Source organism: Rhinolophus sinicus, chromosome 17 (genome assembly GCF_057876585.1).
Source record: "Rhinolophus sinicus isolate RSI-liver-muscle chromosome 17, RSI-T2T, whole genome shotgun sequence".
NCBI classification, from domain to species: Eukaryota; Metazoa; Chordata; class Mammalia; order Chiroptera; family Rhinolophidae; genus Rhinolophus; species Rhinolophus sinicus.
Genome location: NC_142517.1, coordinates 152,488,951 through 152,511,108, shown reverse-complemented (window position 1 = coordinate 152,511,108; position 22,158 = coordinate 152,488,951). Strand labels below are relative to the sequence as shown.

The 22,158-nt window shown below is 32.5% G+C and overlaps 1 protein-coding gene across 6 annotated transcripts in view; it reads right to left on the bottom strand.

The window, feature by feature from the left end:
• Nucleotides 1-22,158, bottom strand: part of SLC4A10 (solute carrier family 4 member 10) — a 256,810-nt gene that overhangs the window by 188,633 nt on the left and 46,019 nt on the right. The window lies entirely within an intron of this gene.

Here is a 22,158-nt window from a genome sequence, read left to right as displayed (position 1 = left end):
CAAACCACATGTATCATCACTCATCCAACTCATTAAAATTAGAAGTCCCTAAAACTGAAGAATTTTTATTCTGGCAATCTTTGATAAATGTATACAACAGTAGGTAGATAAATAGGTAAATACATATTCACTTTTAATTCTCAGGAACTTTACTTTTATTTCATATCTTCAGACCAACATGCTTCAAATCAAAATACCTTTTATATTTTTATTTAATATCTTCTACAGAGTTTAACACGCAAAAGGCAATGTGCTAGTATCAAATTCCAAAAAAGTATGGTAAGTCTAGGAATGAAACCTATGTAAGTTATTGACATTATTATTGTGATTTCTCAGTGTGTCTTATTTGTGTTCATCAAAGTTCTTATAATGCTTTCTTTTACCACATCATAACAGAATCAGAAAAATTTAAGACTGATAAAGTAGTCTGATAATAGAGGACCAATAACCCCTAAAATTACATATGAAAATACTTTCTTTTTAACATGTCACAAAAGATTGTGTTTTAGAAATAAAACAAAAAATGAACTAAAACTATAATCAATTCAACTGAATTAGAACATCAAGTACAACATACTATCCTAAAACAGCTTTCACATTAGGGATAGCCTAATTAATGAATGAATACTTTATTTATATACCTATGAACACTGTATATACCTGTGAAATAAACAAAATGAAATTTAATGATAACTAAAGTGGTATACAGAAAATATTTTAGGTAGATGTAGACTAATAATAAATCAGTATAATTTCCCTTCTCCCACTCACAACATTTGATGAACATAATATGTATTATCACAAAGATTAATAAAAATGAGTCAAAAGATTGGGCTTCCTTAAGAGACTGGGAAGGTGGGAGAAAGGGGAGACGTTGGTCAAAGAGCATAAAGTTCCAGTTAAGATGAATAAGTTCTGGGGACCTAATGTACAGTATAGTGACTATAGTTTATGAGAGACTGTGTTATATTAGAAACTGCACTATGGCAGTAAATATTTTGCTACGTATAAATGTACCAAATATGTAAGTATTGAATCAACGCATGTACACTTTAAATTTACACAATGATATGTCATTGTATCTCAATAAATCTAGGGGGAAAAGTTATTACACCTTAAAAGTATACAATTTTTATTTGTAAAAAGTAAAGAAATTGGGCTTCTTTAATAGCCTGATCCACACTATCCCCTTAGAGAAATTACTGCCTCTAACTGTACAAGTTCAGGCAAAGGGTTCAGTATTTTGGCTATATGTATACAATGACACATCTGGATAAAAAATCATATGTACAGAAATATGACTTATCTATGCAGTATTTATTCTCTTGTTGTAATCAAAATAGGTACTTATTCTTGAAGACCTAGCTTCTCAATAAGGCCCTCCTAAACTATATCATCTCCCTTTCTATTAATATATTCATGTATAAAAAACATCTTCTATGTGTCAGATACTGTGTAGGTGCTGTAGACTCCATGACAACACAAAATGTGCCATTACAAAAGCAGATGATTAAGCAAGTATACTTTGTTATCACAGAAGAATCAATAGACATATGAGAGCATTAACAGGGCACCTGACCCTAATCGAGAAGTCAGAAAGGATCTCCCCAAGTAAGTACTGTTAAAGTGGAGAAGATTCTGGGCAGGTCACATTCGAGGAATGATAAATACAGCATGATTAGACCCCAAAGTGCGAGGAAGACCAGGGAGAGATGAGGCTAGAAGGGTAAGACAAATTCCAATCACAGGAAGCCTCCAAGGCCGTTTAAAGAGTTTGAGGTTTATCCTTAGAGAAATGAGAAGCCATCAACACAATCAGTTTCCTGGCTACCGTGGAGAGTCAACTGAGTAAAACAAAACTGGAGGGAGAGAGACAAGTTATATAATTTTGGGCAGGGGATAATGATGAGCTGAACCAAATCAATAGATTCCAGATATGCTTTTTAATTAAAAGGGATAGAATTTAGGGATTAAATGTGAGAAATGAGGGACAGAGAAATGCCAAGACTGATTCCCAACCTCCTATTTTACACAGATTTCATTTTGACAATCAATATACATTCATCACATGCTCACTTGTATTGTTATTTATACTTTCCATGTGCATATGTTTAGTTTTTATAAAATAGCCAGAAAATTGTGAGAAGACTCATCTTATATTCCTTCTTTTCCTCTCATAATGTGCATAACTTTAACAAAATTATTATAAATGAATAAATAAATGGGAAATAAACAGAAAATTTGAACATTTCTTTCATATATTTTGTCATAACATGAAAATAAACTTTGTTTTAATCAGTCTCTGGACATTATTAATTAGTATATATAATTTAAATTTCTTCAGTGTTTTCTTGCCAACACATTTGATTGATCTTTGCAATAAAAATATGAAACCAAGAGTACAAAGCAGCTTTTTTTCCCCTTAGAATATTCATAGCACTTTAATTCATTATAGCAACTGACACAAAACAAATATCTATCAACAAGAGAATGATACAGTCAATCTTATTATTCATGGATTCTGTATTTGTGAATTCATCTACTCACTAAATATTTTTATTAAATTTATTAGGATGACATTGGTTAAAGTTACAGAGGTTTCGAATATACCATTATATAATACATCATCTATATATCGCATTGTGTGTTCACCACCCAAAGTCAAATCTCTCTGTCATCATATATTTGACCCCCATTACCCTCATCTACCACACACTCCCTCCTTACCCTCTGGCAACCACTAAACTGTTGTCTATGTTTATGAGTTTTTGCTTGTTTGTCTTGTTCGTCTGTTGTTTTCAGTTTTATATCCCACGTATGAGTGAAATCATAAGGTTCTCGACCTTTTCTATCAACTTATTTCACTTAGCATTATAATCTCAAGATTCATCCATGTTGTTGTAAATAGCAGTATTTCATATTTTCTTATGAATTAGTAATATTCCATTCTTGAAACATAGGGGTACATATATCTTTAGAGATAAATATTTTCAGGTTTTTAGGTAGACACCCAGAAGAGGGATTGCTACATTGTATGGTAACTCTATTCTTAATTTTTTGAGGAACCTCCATACTGTTTTCCACAGTGGCTGTACCAATTTATACTCCCACCAGCAGTGTATGAGGGTTCCTTTTTCTCCACAACCTCTCCAAGACTTGTCTTTTTGATGATAGCCATTCTAACAGGTGTGAGGTGGTATTTGGTGGTTTTGATTTGCATTTCCCTAATAGCTAGTGAAGTTAAGCATCTTTTCATGTATCTGTTGACCGTTTGTATGTCTTCTTGAGAGAAGTATCTGTTCAAGGACTCCGCCCATTTTTTAATTGGACTGTTTGTTTTGTTGTTGTTCTGTTGTATAAGTTCTTCATATACTTTAGATATTAGCCCCTTATCAGAGATGTTGTTTGCAAATATCTTCCCCTATTTGGTTGGTTGCCTCTTTGTCTTGTTGACTTTCTTTTGCTGTGCAGAAGCATTTTGGTTTGATATAGTCCCATTCATTTATTATACTTTAGCTTTTACTTCCCTTGCCTTTGAGGTCAAATTCATAAAATTCTCTCTAAGACGAAGGTCCACAAGTTTAGTACCCATGTTTTCTTCTATGCAATTTATTGTTTTAGGTCTTTAATCCATTTTGAGTTAACTCTGGTGTATGGTGACAGATAACAGTCTAGTTTCTTTTACACATAGCTTTCTATTTATTGAAGAGGCTTTCTTTTCTCCATTGTATGCTTTTGGCTCCTTTGTCCAAAAATATTTGTCTATATATCCATGTGGGTTTATTTCTATTTTCTCAATTCTGTTCCATTGGTCTGTATGTCCATTTTTCTGCCAATATCATGTCATTTTGATTATTGTTGCTTTGTAGTATAAATTGAAGTCAGGGAGTGCAATACCTATGGCCTTGTCCTTTTTTCTCAGGAGTGCTTTGGTTATTTCAGGATCTTTTGTGATTCTATACAAATCTGATGATTTTTCCTTCTATTTCTCAAAAACATGCCATTGGGATTTTGATGAGGACTGCATTAAATCTGTGTATTGCGTTGAGAAATATGGCCATTTTAACTATGTTGAGTCTTTCAATCCATGAACATGGAATATCTCTCCATTTCTTTGTGTCTTCTTCAATTTCTTTTAATAATAACTTATAGTTTTCAGTGTATAGGCCCTTCATATCATTGTTAAGTTTACTCCTAGGCATTTTATTCTTTTGGTTGCAATTGCAAAAGGAATTTTTGTTTGTTCGTGTTTGTTTTTCAATTCTTTTTCTGAAATTTAATTATTAGTAGATAGGAATGCAATGAATTTTTGTACATTGATTTTGTATCCTGAAACTTTACTGTATCTGTTTATTGTTTCTAATAGTTTTATGGTGGAGTCTTTTAGGGTTTTCTTTACAAAGAATGACATCATCTGCAAAAACTGACAATTTGACTTCATTCCCAATTTGGATGCCTTTTATTTATCTATTTACTTACTTACTTTTTCTTGCCTGATTGCTCTGGATAGGACTTCTGATACTATGTTGAATAACAGTAGTGAGAGAGGGCATCCTTGTCTTGTTCCAGATCTTAGAGGAGAAGCTTTCAGTTTTTTTACCACTAAGTATGATATTAGCTGAGGGTTTGTTGTATACAGCCTTTATTATGTTGAGGTACTTTCCTTCTATACCATTTTATTAAGCATTTCAATCACAAATGGATGTTGTATCTTGTCAAATGTTTTTCTGTATTTATTGATATGATCACATGATTTTTATACTTTATTTTGTTTATGTGGTGTATCACATTGATTGATTTGTGTATGTTGAATCATCCTTGTGACTCTGAGATGAACCCCACTTGGGCATGATGTACGAAGGTCTGACAATTAAGTTCGCGAACTTGTTGCAATAATGTTGCTAACCTTTTTTTTATATCAGAGGTATTATTCATTATGAATTTGTACCAATTGGAGAAACAGTTAAACAAGTTTACTATTTGGAAATGCTGAAAAGTCTGCATGAAAAAGTTAAACAACCTGAACTTTTTGCCAACAATTCATGGCTCTTGCATCACGACAATGCACCAGCTCACATGGCACTGTCTTTGAGGAAGTTTTTAACCAGTAAACAAATAACTGTATTGGACGATCCTCCCTACTCACCTCATCTGGCCCCCAATGGTTTCTTTCTTTACCTAAAAATAAAGGAAATATTGAAAGGAAGACATTTTGATGACATTCAGGACATCAAGGGTAATACAACAGCTCTGATGGCCGTTCCAGAAAAGGAGTTCCAAAATTGCTCTGAAGCATGGACTAGGCACTGGTATCAATGCATAGTTTCCCAAGAGGAGTACTTCAAAGGTGACTGTAGTGATATTCAGCAATGAGGTATGTAGCAGTTTTTCTAGGATGAGTTCACAAACTTAATTGTCTGACCTCGTACAATCTTTTTAATGTATGGTTTTATTTGATTTGCTAGCATTTTGCCTAGGATTTTTGCATCTGTATTCAGCAGATGTATTGGTCTTCAGTTTTCTTGTGTTATCCTTATTAGATTTTGGAATCAGCATAATATTGGTCTCATAAAATTAGTTAAGAAGTTTGTCTCTTCAATTTTTTGAGAAGTTTGAGAAGAACAGGTATTAAATCATGTTTGAATGTTTGGTAGAATTCACTGGTGAAGCCATCTGGTCCTGGACTTTTGCTTTTTGGGAAGTTTTTGATGGTTATTTCAAATTCCTTGCTGTTGATCAGTCTATTTCAATTTTCTAGTTCTTCATGACTCACTCTAAGAAAGTAATATATTTGGGATTTTTCTTGTTTCTTGAGATAGGCCTGTAATGATATAAATTTCCCTTTTAATACCACTTTGGCTGCATCCCCAAAATTTGATAAGTTGTATTTTAATTCTCATTTGTTTCTATGCATCTTTTGATATCTCCTTCTATTTCTTCTTTGAAGCAGTCATTCTTTAGTAGGATGTTGTTTAATCTCTTCGTATTTGTGATAATGTTGAGCATAGCTGCCTTCCAAAGAAGCTCTTAATCTCTCTACCTCTAGTTAATAAAACCAGCTTAAAGAGAAAAATTATCTATTTGTAGTCCATTACTTTACCTATATAATAATTTATTATGGGCTAACCAATTAAAACTACTAGGTATCTATTTTTATTCATACAATATGCTACTCATAGCCATGTTAGTAAGATATTCTCATAATAGTAAAAGCACAATGCCTCTATGTTTTCCCTAACAAGTCTATCTAACAAAGGTTTGATAAAAAGAATGAAGACCAGCCAAAACATAGCAAAAGAAACTCTTGGTCTGAATGAGGAAATACCAAAAGGATTAAAAGTATAAATCAAAAGTAACAATCTGTTTAATGATTTGCTGAACATCAGAACAGCCCAAATAATAAAGGATCATAATAATTATCACATTCTTAGCTCTTGTTTTTCATCTCAGGGACTATGATCCATTGTCATTTTATAGATGAGGTAATTGAAATATAGAGAAGTTAAGAGACTTATACAAGGTCATTTACTAGTAGAACCAAGGCCAGAATTCAGAATTCCTGTCTCCTAGTTTCATGGCTTTCCGCAATATAAATCACTATGTCTTTTAATTACATCTTTGTAATAATATACTCTATATTCAGTAATTAAAATGACTTCCATTTTAATATTGTTTCTTATATTTTTGTTAGGTTGAGAAACAGTAAATACTTTGAAAAGATATCCATGAACATAAAAAGTTTTTTATATTGAAGTCTATTTTTATCAGAAAGTATTTTTATTTAAAGATAATTTATTTCAGAGAATATTTCTAAAAATCTAAGTAATTCATTTTGTTTTATAGACTACTGCTTTAAAAAGTGTAAATTATTTCAACTTTTCAAAGTACTTTGGCAAAGTATATTAAGACCCTTAAAAGTATGTCTTTTCTAGTATTTTCCAGTTTGGAGAGTCTGGCTGAAGGAATAATGCAGTTTAGTTTATGCACAAAGGTGTTTGGTATTACATTATTAGAAGAGGAAAAATAGTAACAATGAGAGAAAGGTTAATGAAATTGTAATATAACAAAAACTGAATGTCATGTGACCACTGAATATTACGAATGAAAGACGTTAATGATAAAGGAAAATGTATATTATCATAGAATAGAAATGAAAAACAAGATCCCAATATATCTATGTAGTACAACCTCAACTGTCTAAAATATACACTGAAAAAAACAGAAAAATATTGAATTTTAAAAGATGGTCCTTAATATGACTCATCTTATAAATATATACCTTCAGAGTTCATGTTTTTCTAATAAAACTAGGAAAAAGTTTCTGAAGAACATTTTAATAGTTCAATTCCTTTTTTTCAGGTGTTTCCTGAAACACCTGAAATTTTCAGGTGTTTAAAAATTATGCTTGAATTTTTAGTCTTTCTAATGTTTTACTCATATTTCTGCTGTAATTTCATAAAATATTCCACTTTAAAAATAATTCTATATGTGCCTTGTATATCATTTATGTGTGTATGATTGGTTATTTTCACAGTATTTATATTGTGCTGATACCAATACAGACTGTTTTAGGCAAATTAGCTCTCACACCAGCTTCAATGCTATATAAAAAAAATTGAATTTTTGTCATGATTTTGTGTCATTATTTGTCTAACTAGTGATTGTGGTGTAATCTAAGTTGATTACTACAAACTGCAGGACAATGGGAAGCACTAAGAGCACTGCTGAGTACGTACCTCTCTTATGTGAGAGATGGTAAAAACTGTCTTATTTTCACTTTTACAAGCAATATTCGTTGAACTTGAGGGTATAGGTCACTAAGTGTATATAGTATACAGTAAACACATCAGGAAACAAAACCTTATAGATGGTCAGGAAACTGACCATTCCCATTGAAATCCTAATTATTATGATAAATACTCACTCCGCCTGATAGTGTAGATGTTGTGGGGTGCTGCAACACTAAATTTTGTTTAGATGAAGTATTTGCACATTAAAAAAATACATTTACCTGTCTAAATACCAAACTTCAATAATGTATCATGTCTTTTTTTTTCCTCAAGTTATTAACAGATGGCATTTGCTCACACAATATAGGAAAATAAAAGATATAACAATTCATTAGATAACATTGATTTTGTTTTTTGATAATTACACCAGTTACAAAAGTACTTCATATCTATACAGACAACTTAGAATAAAACAAGATCAGAAAGGTGGAGGGATCACTCATAGAATTTCATTGTATAGAGATAACCATTATTGATATTTTATTTCTAGTTTCTAATAAACATACTTAATAACTATATTGAACTATTTATCTCTACCAAGTATTATATTATGAACATTTCCCTAAATCAATAAGAATTTTCTATAACAATGTTTAATAGCTAAATGGTATTCTATCAAATAGAGAGAGGTACCATCCTTTATTTAACCAATCCCCTCTTCTTAAACATTTTTTTCCATTTTTAAATATTATAAATTTTTAAAAAATATTGTAAATAATAGCCTAACAAACATCTTTGCCAGAACCAGACATTATGCATCTCACAGACTTTATATACAATAGTCTTAATAAGTAAATATGAAAATAAAGAAAAGTGGGCAAATATTAAGAAAAAGGCTTAAATTAAAAATAATTAAACAAAATAGAGTTATCAAGTTTTCTAACAATAAAAAAAACCTAGAAAAAAATAAACTTGCCTTGTTTCTATGCTTATTAACAAAGACATAGCACTGTTCCTTATGGAATATACCCAGGATTGTAAGCAAAGCAACAATCTCTTGAACAGATAACGTGTCTATTAAAAGATGGCAAAGGAGACTAATTTAAAACCAACATGATTATAAATCTGATTATACTATGTGTAAACACAATATTTTTTGTGTAAACTTATTCTCGTCAAGTACCATTCATTCCTAAGTAAATGGGGAGGGGAAACATAAATATAAATGTATAATGTGCTTGATCTTTAAAAGGTTTCACTGTTTAAAAATACCAATAAAATAATTATCTTTATGAGTGTATTTTTCTGATAGACTTAACTACTATTAAATGAAATTTTGACATGGATAGATCTTAAGAATATCATGTTAAGCGAAATAAGTCAGACAGAAAAAGTCAAGAACCATATGATGTCACTCATAAGTGGAATATAAAACTGAAAGGAACAAGCAAACAAGACAAACAAAAACTCATAGACAACAGTTTAGTGGTTACCAGAGGGGGAGGAGAGGTGGTAGAGGAAGGGAAAGGGGCTCAAACATATGGTGATAGAAGGAGAACTAATTCTGGGTGGTGAACACACATTGCAAATATATAAATGATGTATTATAGAATTGTACACTTGAAACCTATAAAATTTATTAATCAATGTCACCCACAGTAAATTTAATTAAAAAAATAAAAATAAAATTGTATATAAAGTGGTGGTTATGAAAAACTGAAAACAGGTTTTCTCTTTTTAATTCTAATGTAGATTGGGTCATATAAATAAAAAACATAAATAAATATGATTTTTTAACAACAACAAAAAAAGACAAAAAGTATAACTACCTGAAAACCCACATATTTGTCAAAAGGACCCACAGAGGTGTGGTTAAAAGCACAGACTGTAGAGGCAGACTACAGAGTTTAAATCCTGATTCTAGGACCTTGGGATCTCTATGTTGTCTCTGCCTCAGTTTCCATATGTAAAGTGATGATAATTCTAGTAGGGTGGATGCAAGGATTAAATATAATTAATACACAGGAATCAGTTAAGGATTGCCTGGCACAGACTAATCACTGAATAAATATTTGCTACTGTCATTACAAGAAAGATTTAGTTATGGAGGCTTGTTATAGTATCAAAAAAGAAAAAGAAAAAGTGAAGGAAAAACAACAGTATAAAATAAGATTATGAAATAATCATAAGTATATAAATGATAGAGGGGACTTTTCAAGATCTGAGGATGGGAATATAGAAACCCCAGGCTTTGTTGAGCAGAATATATATATATTTTTTTAAATCAGGACATAACACAACTTCTATACTACAGTGGCTTTGGAGTCTGACAATCTTTGATTAAATGTTAGATTCACCAATTAGTAACCCTTGAGCAAGTTACTTAAGCTCCTAACCTCGGTTTCATCTGTAAAATACAGGTAATAATGTTATCTTTTCATAAGTTGTTTTGAAGATTAAGTAAGAGAATATACAAAGGGCAATCAGCACAGTCTACTAATATATAAGTACAACAAATAATATTTATTATGACTATTATTAGTATTATCATTATTACCATTGGTTCAGTGGAGAGAAGAATTAATGGATCATTGTAAAAGTTGATAAGCTAAAGGTAGAGGGGAAGTACATAATGGAAGACAACCAGTTACTTTCTCCTTAACACACTCAGTAGCTATCTCTCTGCCCTCATTCTCCTCAATTTTGGCAGCATTTGTTTCACAATCCTAATACAGAGTAACTACTGAATAAATGTGGTTGATATATTAATGACCAGCTACTTACCAAATCCAGCAAATTTTTTTTGTCTTTCTAATTTTCAACCTACCTGAAACTATTGTGTTGCTACCTAGTCAAAAACTCTCTACAGATGTGCTATTCCAGCATTGGATGACCTTCATGGTCTGAGCGTGACACACCTACCCAGTTTTATCCACAGTGCTCTCACTTAGTTGTCTGATGGTCCACCGTAAACCCAATCGCTCACCATTCCCAATGATCACGCTGTACTTTAGGGGCCTTAGCTCTTCTCTTACCATGACATACCATCTTAGTTGAAATCTTGGTGCTGCCATTTATTAACTGCTGGACATTTTACAAGTTACAAAACTCCTATGGGCCTATTTCCCAATAAATGAGTGGCGATAATAACAGTACCTATCTACATAGTGTTCCTTGAGGATTAGATGAGTTGAAAATATAAAGTGCTTAATTCCCACAGTGCCTACGTAGAACATAATAAGTATTTAATGTTGTTAGAATGCATGCCTTTCTCCCTCAGATCCATAGGTCTAGATCCTATCTATCCATCAAAATTTAACAAAACATATCTTCCATGAACACTTCCCAGATCACACACATTTGGTCTTACTTCTCTCTCATACAGCTCTTTAATCCTCAGCTTTCCTCCCTAACTTCTATGAAAGAGTTGCACTTTCTTTTAAAGCTATATATGGCCTTTCCTTTTTCTCATTCTCAATTATTAAGCTCCTTAAGACAAAAAAAATGTGTGTATAACTCATTTTCTTACCACACCTAATACAGTTCCATGAACTTAATATGTACTCGAAAACATTTATGAAATCGGTGAAAGAATGAAGTCCAACTGTCATTTTTCAAGCCACTAAAGTACACATTTCTGTTTTAAATAGTTGTTTCAAAATCGGTACTCTTACAGCAAATAGAAGAGCAGTTTCAAAGACGACTCAAATAAGGGAAATATGATAAATGTCATGTAGCCATGGAACTTGCTGTCACGAAATATATGTTCTGTTGAATTCTTATTCTTTTTAGAGCTTATGGTGGTAGAATGCTGGAATTAGCCTATGAAGAAGCTCTTAAATTTAATGAGTGTTCCTTAAGCCTGACTATAAAAAGAATTATAGTAATTATAAAAAATTTAAGTCTTGGGAATAAATTTTATTAAAATATCCTAATAAATGAGAGCACAGAGATATAAGTGCAATGATGTTTATGGCAACAGAATATGTAATAGCAAAATAGTGGAAAAAATCTAAAAGTTAACAAATAAATGTTTTGTTACACATAAATGGTTTTAAACATGTAGGTAAAAGTCTTCAAGGAAGCCATTAAATTGCTAACAGCTATTATTACTGGGATTTTAGATTGAGGAGATGGCCAAGGAAGGACTTGCCTCCAAAATCATACCTCCTAAAGGATGAAAATGAAACTAGATACAAAACATCAAGAAAATGAAATTCTAAAATTACCAACACTATTCTCTTTTTCCCTCCAAAAACAATGACTATTGGGTATCTAAGAGCAAATTAAGTGGTATAAACAAAACATCAACAAGAGTCACTCTGTAAATAATATTCAAAATAAATACTGATTGTAGGTGTGCTAAAAATTGATTTCAGTCTGTGGCATAAGACAGAAAACTTCAGAAACACAGAGATAGGGAAGGAAGAAAAATAATATCTTCTCTACTCAGTTGACCTTAGGATCTTAATTTCTCTGTATTTGAAAGTTATAATATTTATTCAGTCTCCATTTTATTGAAGTCCAGACATCTTACTATTATTACTTTGAGGACAAAAAGTAATTGCTACATCACATTCACTTACACAAATATTTTTGCTCAGTTACAATTTCGCATTCAATCTTTTTGATTATATAGATACATGGAAAATTAAATGGATTGACGAAATGTAGTCTAACGGCCATGAGGACTTTTACTATAGGACACAGAGATGTAAATAATTACTCAGCATTGACATACTAGGATTTTTTAAATAATCTATCTCAATATCATCTACATCCCACAATAATTTTAAACTAAAATAATTACCTATATTAAAAGCATAAAACACTGAAAAAATGAAATGTTAATATTTCTTCCAAGAAAAAGTTTGCAAATTTATTTTCTCTTGACTGATGGCTACCTTCTAAGTTTTAAATTGGGTTAAGAAGATTTTTAAATTGTTTTAAATTAATTAGGTGAACTGGCAAACTCATATCAAACATACTTCTTTCACAGGACATAAATCAAACAAGAATTTAAACTATTCTGGCCACAGGCACAAATACAAATAGTTTGTCATGCCTCATGTTTTTCCATTTAAGCCTTTTTTGGTACCTTATTCTTTCCCCCTTTTCCTTCTAATACAAATTCCTTTCTATAGAAAAGAATACACAAAAACAGAAAGGTTCTATAGCTTTTTTTAACAACCTGCTGTAGTTTCTGAATTTCATTCATTTTACTGTGTGCTGCTTAAATACTATGAGGCCTACAAGAAGTAAAATAGGGTCTCTAGCCTTAGGCAAATTGAAGCAGGTTTAGGGGAAAAGAAACCTATACACAAATAAAAGTAGTGCAAATATATAAGCTGTACATCCAGGTTTTATGGGAGTTGGGTCTGAACCCTTGTGGAGTTTTTTAGGGTTGATTTCTAAATTCAAATTATTTATTGTCCCAACCCCACAATTTTGATTTGTTTATTTACACTAAGCAGCCATGATATCAGGTCATATGCAATCAATGATGTGTCTCAGAGTCACACATGTTCTAGACAACATTATTGGAGAATGTAAGTAAAGTGAGTAATAAAAAGAATGGCCAGCTATCTGTCAAGAGTCCTCAAAGATTGGCATTACCTTAGTGAATATGTCAAGTTATGAGTATTTCTCTTAAACTTGCACCCTAAGAAATACAATTTTGTTTGTTGACCAAGATTTGTTCATTAATAATGTATGACTGCTGAGGTACTACTGTCTCTTCATTGCATCACCTTGGAAAGCCAAACTGTAATTAGAAGTTCCTTTAGTGAGCATAGCATCAAACCTAGACGGGTTAGTTACAAGATTGGAATATTTGATCGTTTAAAGTCAAGATGTCCCATCTGTACCCACATAAGTCATTAGAGGCGTGAGATAGGTTGAGCACTCAGTTCCCTGCGCTGGACTTGATGGACTCTGTTAGCATTTGCCCCAGTGACTTTCTTTATCCATGCTCTATTGGCTGCTAGCTATTCCCCCAGAATAAGTTTTTCTTTAGCAATGTTAATACTCAAATTGATTTTAATAAACTTTATTAGGTTTGGGAGTCATTTGATCCCTTAAAGCAATGTTTCATATCTTTATATATTAAGTGTTGGCTTTAAGGTTTAATTTTCATAAGGAACTCTCACTACCTTATATTCAAACACTTGGGGTGCAACTTGCTGCAACAAAATTATATCATAATGCAAACAAGGAACATTTTTCTCACAACGAAATGAGTCAAATGTGTACAATGTTCAAAATTTCAGCCCATAGGAAAATGCACCACAATAATTATGCTTATATATTTTTTGAATAATTATATGATTTTATATTACGACATACCTACATAAAATTTTTTAAACTCTCTGAAAAATGCTAATTTGTGAAAAGGCAAAGAACCACATTCCAATGTCTGGAAAAACGTGTTTACAAGTCTCTCTTCCAGAGTGTCATCCTCACTGGGTACACTGTACGTTTGTATAAAGTAGAATTTAAGTCTTACTTCATAAGGGAACATTTCTTCAACTGCTCTGTACCTGGGTGACTACACCTTCCTCCTAAGTTCTGTTATTAACCTCACTCATTTGGCATTTAGCCTATGCAACTTCACATTGATATTTCTTTTTATGCATGTAGCCTCCAAATACACAACACTTTACTTGAACAACTATTATGCTAGTTTACCATTTACGAACTTGTTTCATTATATTCATGTACATACTTTATCTCCTCCTTAGCATGTAAACACATCAAGAGAAAGGATTTTTAATTTGCATATATACACATTTGATATATGTTAGCGAAACAAAAGAGTAAAAGGCTATCTGCTCAATAAGATTATAAACCCCCTAAAGGTAGGAAACATAGTTCATCATTCTTTAAAATCATAAACTTGAGTGCACAGAAAGTGCTCAATAACATTTATTTTTCAAATGGTGACAACATCCATTACATACCTACAGGAACATAGTCTCTAACTTTTTTAACTAAATTCAGAACTTTCTCTTTTTAAGGAGAATAAACTATTGGGTGAAATCTATATAAATATGCTTTTTATTTTCTCAATGTACAATGAAAGTTTATACTTGTATCGCATTGCATCATATCTAATTGCAGAAAATAAGAGATATTTTACACAGTCTCTCTATACACACATATCTAGAGTCTATATTCACATATAAATAAAATTAATAGCTATACTAATGTGGTCATCACTTCTTTCAAATTCCAGTTTAAGAGAACTGATCCTGAAGTGTTGACCTCAGACCTTTTAGTACACTACCTACCAAGACCTGCCATAGTATAAAAGGACACCAAATAAGCTGGGCTCTGTCTGAATAGCACTGGGGACAGAGCAGGCAGATTGGGCAAGCTCGCACACTGTGATCTAAGACACAGGAAAAATGCCAACAGAGCCTGAAATTCTCAGCTTCAGCTGTCATTCCATATTTTACTGGATTGAGAAATTATGTTACTAAGGTAGAACTTTCAAATTCATTCTGAAGATTAGGATATGCCACGGATGCACTGCTTTCTTTGGAGAACAAGAAAATTTCAAGTAGTCTGCAAACATGGGATGCTCAGGGCAGAGCATGCCAAAAAGAACCTAGATGAAGAATCTCAATGGAAATGCACCTGAAGAGAAGGTGAAAGGTCCAAAGATGTATTTCCTTGCTTCATGATTTTGCCAAGGGCCATCTGTACTTACTGCATAGTTAAATTGCCCATTAAAGTGCTGATTTGACTAGAAGAAAACTTTGCTGCCCAAAAACATTAATGAAAAAGTATACTATAATATCTGGAAAGACCTTGCTTGGAAAAGACTTTGATTTCTAAATCTCAATTACTGGAAAATCAATAATCTGGTGGGACAGCACTTTACTTATTTTCATACATAACTTTCCCTTTATTCCTTCCTGATTCATGAAGCCAATCACTAAGTTACATTTACAAGCATTGTGAAAATAAGTTTTTCTTTAATTGTGAGTGGAAGACTAATGAAAGGACATAAAAGTGCCAAAAGAGATAATTTAGTCAGTTCCAACTCAATAAAAATGGTGATTTTCCATAACATCAAAGAAATAGTTCCAAAACACAGTTTTTCAAAATATAGCTTTGATTGTAAAAGTTTCAGTAAATAAATCTGAGTAAATAGTGAAATGATGTAATAGTTGTGGTCTTAACTACCAAACCTCAGTGAGTACTAATGAATTTCAGATTCTACACAAGAGATGTATTTAAAGACTCTATTTGGGTCAATAACTTTATCATCATTATTCTAGAATACATGTTTCATTATTCTAGAAACAAAAAAATGAAGAAAATATTATTTCTTTAAGGGTATAAAATTACAAAATTATAAGCGATAGCAAGAGGTCATTAAGTCAAATGATTTTGCCTCAGTGAAGATTAACACCTAAGCCTTCTAAAACACATGATTTTTCCACTATTTAGACATGATAGAGAATGGAGAACTTTTCCTTTGTAACACTATTTAGTATTTACTTTGAAAACAAAATTTTTAAAACTGTGTTTATAAGTAATTTTCTTACTATAATTTAAACCTATTTCCTTTTATTCTGATCATTGAATAAAATATAATTATATTATTATTTTTATGAATAAAAAGTAATTATATTAGGAGAAAGATAAACATTTCTTACCATGTTTCTTAACATGTAGACATTGCTTAACAAATGTGTACATTTTCTTTAGAAAATGTAAATTAGAGAGAAAAATCTGTGAAATTAGGAAAGGCTACATTAAAGTTTTAAATTTTTATAATCATTTAATTACATAAATGAACTGACACTTGCTAATTTGGTTTATATGATCATCCCAATTTATAAATCCAAGATAGTGTTTTAAAATCATATCTATTTCTTTTTTCCCAATTGCTAAAATATACTTGTTTATTACAGAAACCATGGAAAACAAAGAGCACAAAGAAGAATAACCTACCTGTAGTTTTAACACACTGAGACAAGCCATTGCAAACATTTTGATGCATGTCATTCCAATACTTAAATACACGCACAGAATCATACATATTTTGGTAAACTTTTCTTCCACTTAGGAATTCATCATGCACGTTTTCTGATATTTTCTTTAAAAGTCTTCTACAACCTAATGCTAATGGCAGGACATCAATCAATCACAAGGACAATATTATTAACTAACCAATGTGATTTGTGATATTTTGCTATTGTAAACTGTGCAGCAATATAACCCCTACATACAATTTTGCTCACTTTCGATTATGGTTTTTGTTTTAATTACTGGGAGTAAAATTTATCTGACAGAAGAAATTAACACTCCCAATGAATGTTGCCATAGTATCCTTTAAGAGGCATGAAACTAATTTGTACCTGTACCTAAGTGGTAAGTGCCCTTTTCCCTCTCCTTCCCTCATCAGTACTCGTTATTACAAATCTTTTAAACTTTAACAAATTGATATTTGAACAAAATGTATCTCAATTTTATACCAGTTTGTCATTTCTATTACGATTGAGGTGATTTGTAACTTTTTCGAGAACTGCTTGTTCACTTCATTCTTCCACAAGGACGTTGGCAACGTGCTTTGTCAACTCCTCTCAATCCCAGTTTAAGGGATTTGATTTTAAGATTGTTTATAAAAGTGGCTCATATACCCAAACTATCAACCCTGGAGTACCACATATGCTGTAAATCTTTTCCAAGTCTGCCATTTGGTTTTTAACTTTATTTATTCTGTGTTTAATAATTTCCCCTTGAACTTTGGGCAACTCAGCTTCAACCAAATTCTCTCTCCTCTAGCTTTCCTTTCTCCACCTTCTTATTCGGTACTAACTGCTCTGACCCCAGGTCCTTTTATTTGACATTATAGCATTTGATTTCCATTCTCACCATCAGACTATGACCTCCTTAGAAGGCAGGCACTGTGCCTTTCTTAATATTCAAACCTTTATAGTACATAATCTCCAGTAGATATTTATTAACTATTTACTGGATGAAAAAAATAAAAGGATAAGCTTTTGCTCCGGTGCAATTTCCAGAGAGGGAAACTTCTTAATAGCACTATTATTTAAAAAGTACAATATTTAATGATATCATAACATCCTCTCCAGGCTCAAATGCAACATCTTTGACCGTGAATTATTTTGATGGATGTACCACTCTTTGCGGAAATGTAGAGTTCTTTAAATAACCTTCCTTAATCAAAGAATGAATTAATGTAAAGTGAAATACTGATTCTTTTCTCATTTTTAATCTTCCTGATTATATCTTTTAAAATTTAGTAATTGATAAACTTCTTGGAAAATCTGGTGTAAACGTAACTAGCTTTAAGTCAAATAACCTCAAATGATAGTTATCAGGATATAAAGAAAGGAGGAAATTAATTTTTGCATAGTTAAAAGCCCAGTGAAGTCCAAGTGCTTGAGCTCAAATACCAACTTTAGCACTTACTGAGTGTGTAATCATAGACAAATTACTTAATCTCTCTAAACCTCTATTTCTTCATCTATAAAAATAGGGTTGGTGTTAGTACACGCCTCACAGAATGATTGTGAAGATTATATGAAATGACATAGGTAATGCATTTAACACAGGGTCTAGAACATAGTAAACACTTAATAAATGGTAGCTGTTATTAGTTTTTAACTGACATACCCAGCATTGCTTAGAAGAATCATTAACCATAACTGAATAAATAAATCCCTACTGGTAATCACCCTTGATCTAGGAAAACTGAGTTGCCCGGGTGATAAGCAGCTCAACTGCGAGTCAATGCCTGCAATTAGGCTGCCTGCCCTTATCTTCTCGGCGGGTCCATGTGTGAACCCGCTGCTTATCTTCTCTTCCCACAGCATCTTCACTCACACAGCATGTGACTCTTTGTCTCAGAATCAGCAACTCTGGAAGATGACTTCCCATTTCTGCCTACACTCTCCTCAGACCCCTGAAATGGTGCAATAAACTCGTACCTTAAGTTATTTCATCGCAAGCATTTCACCTATATTTGTGAAAATCCACCATCTATGATTCAAGACAAAGACACATACATAAACTTCATTTTACTTATTAACCTCTTAGGAGCCAAGTACTTTCATTTAATCCTTGCACCAAAGCTGTGAGATGAATATTATTTCTGTATTTTACAGTTGAGGCTCAGCTAGATCAAGTACGTTGTCCAAGGACGCAGTGGCAAAATTCTTACCTTTTCCTTTTAGAAGAACCCAATCCCCAGGTGACCATCATTGTCGCAATTACCAAAAAGTGGAAACAATTCAAGTGTGTGTGTGTGCGCGCGTGTGTGTGTGTGTGTGTGTGTGTGTGTGTATGAAGAGGAGGAGTTAGTTCAGTGAGTATAGGAATACAGGGAGCAAGATTACAAAGTTTTTGATCTAAGAAAAAGCTATGACTGTTTTGGAACATAGAAAATTAGGGTTAGGAAATATGATCTAATTAATAGAAAGCATAGTGGAATAAAATTCAGAAGACTTATAACTAACTAGCTGTGTTATAATAGATACGTCGCTACATATTTCTGGCCTCTGATTCTCATCTCCAAAATGAATCTGACCTGTATAGTCCTTTCTGGTTTCCGAATTTTATGAGCCTCATTCTAGGTGGATTCACGAGACACGATGATTAAGTTTTAAACAGTACGTGACTGATGGGAAGTGCAGACGGCAAGGACTTATATGACTCATGCACATGAACATAAGCAGCCAACTGCAGGCAAAGAAAGAGCATGAGTCCATTCTGTTCTCTGTGATACTTACAAATAGATTTGGGTTGATAGAAAATGATAATGAGGATTTTTAAGTAAGTGTCATCAACTTCACACAAGATGAAGGAGAGAGCTGGCTGCAATTTGATATTCTCTTAAATATATATATATTTTTTTTCAATTACAGTTGACTTACAATGTTATTTTAGTTTCAGGTGTACAACATAGTGATTAGACATTATAAACTTATCAGGTGATCACCCCAATAAATCTAGTACCTATATGACACCATAAATATTCATTACCATATTATTTACTATATTCCCTAGTTATACTTTACATCCCCATGACTATTTTGTAACTACCAATTGGTACTTCTTAATCCTTTCCCCTTTTTCATATATTCTCTCAACTCCCTCCCATCTGGTAACCATCAAAATATTCTCTGTATCTATGAGTTTGTTTCTGTTTTGTTTGTTCATTTATTTTGTTTTTTAGATTTCACGTATGAGTGAAATCATATGATACTTACCTTTACCTGACTTATTTCACTTAGCTTAACGATATTCTTTAAGTAAAGTTGGTTAAGCACATACCCGAAGCTTTTTACTGAACTGAGAAAAGTTAAAAGAAAATGATGTTATGTCTCAATCTATTGCTACGTCATATCATGTGTCCTTTAAAATATTACTAGTATCTAGCTCTTCCTTGGTGTCTGCAGAGCCATTATTGTACATTATTATGTACAAGTCATTATTCTATTTATGTGATAGGTTCAAGGCTCAGTTACTGTATTTATTTTATATATGAAAAAACTGATACATAAAGAAATCAGTTGACCTGACATGATTTGGCACAGTTCAAATCAGAAATAAACCTGGATGGTTCCACTATTGCACACAGAGCATAATCCCTTTGTTTTGTCCTCCAAATCTTTGATTTTTAGCATGGCAACAGAATGCTACTTTTAGAAGGTGTCCAGGGGTCGTGGATGCAGGGTGGACAAAGGGTATGTCCTGAAATCACAAGGTCCTCCCTTCCCCCCTTTGTTCTATTCATGTGGTCTCTCAATTTTCAAATGTTTATGTTGGGGGCATTTTTGTTCATTATCTTCACCCACCTCATTTTCTTGCTTTTCTATTTTTCACTGTCTATTTTAAAATGTTAACTTTATAGATTCATCTTTCCTTGTAACCTGACTTATTTTCAGGCCCAACTGAATTCCTTTGAGGACCCAAATCTGTCCTAATCAGGATGATCGGCTTAGATAATGAATCTGGGGGAAATGGAAAGTGACTGAGTATAAAAAGGGGATAGAGCATTGCAATCAAGCTCTGGATACTTCTGAATACCTTCTAAGATATGGAGAAAGTACTTTATTTACTTAAAAACTGGCTCATTTTTGCAATTTATAGAGAGGAAGTACTGTACACATGAAGCCAGATAGATGCTCATCAGTTTCTCTCAGACATGACTTTATTCGATATAGAAAAAATTGTTTTTATTAATGCCAAAGTGAATGATTACACAGATATTTAAAATTGAGACATTTAACATAACAACAAAGGACCAAAAAAGGGAATGAATGACCTTTATTTGTATTTTAAATGGCATTTTAGCATTTGCATCCACGGTCTATGATGGAGCCCACAATCGCAGAAGGAACACGAACTGATTATTCCTGTCCACCCAGACCCCATGGTCATATCATAAGGGCTATCAAGAGTCTCTTAGAGCAATACCTTTTGGTGACCTATCTGATGCACTAAGGAGTCCTTCGTGGTCTCCTTTGATAACCTAACGACAGCTCTGTGCGCACATAAATATACAAATCACATCCACAAGTGTTGTGCCTACAATCTCAAGTGATTCACGGAGCCCGTGAAACCCATCCATGATCTCTGGCCCTCAGGTCCTAGGAGATTAGCATAAAGGGTGTTTGCCCAACCTAGTTAGTTAAAAAATAGAATTGTAATTCTGAATAAAAATATGAAAGTACAAAATACATTATTTCATCGGGGGTATCAAATACTTGTGACAGAAGAATCAAAAAATAGGTATAAAAGGGCGGAGCCAAAATTTCAAAATTTTATTGTGAAAATCTTCTAAATTAACAGAATATGCTTACCTCGTTTTTCCATGTTTTTTTTGGTAAAAGTGAATTGGAGCAGAAAATAGCTATTTTATATTTAAATAAACAAAATGAGACATGTAAAAGAAAATACAAGGAAAAAAGAGTCCATGGAATTATAGAATTTTTTGGGAGTTAAGAAGGGGCTTAGAAGAGGTCTAGGCAAGGCCTCTTATTTTCTAGATGAAAAGGGAAAGCCAAAGAGGTTAAGAACCTTGCTAAAGTCACATGGCTAAGAAGTGTAGCTTAGCATAATGATCTCAAGATACATCCATGTCGCAAATGGCAGTATTTCATCTTCTCTTATAGCAGAGTAGTATTCCATTGTGTATATGCACCATATCTTCTTTATCCAGTCATCTACCGTGTTTCCCCAAAAATAAGACCTAACCAAGCCATTAGCTCTAATGCATCTTTTGGAGCAAATATTAATATAAGAACCAGATCTTATATTATATGATATATAATATAAGACCTGGGTAAATAAGTAAAATAAGACCCAGATCTTATATTAATTTTTGCTCCAAAAGACGCATTAGGCTAATGGTCTGGCTAGGTCTTATTTTCGTGGAAACAGGGTA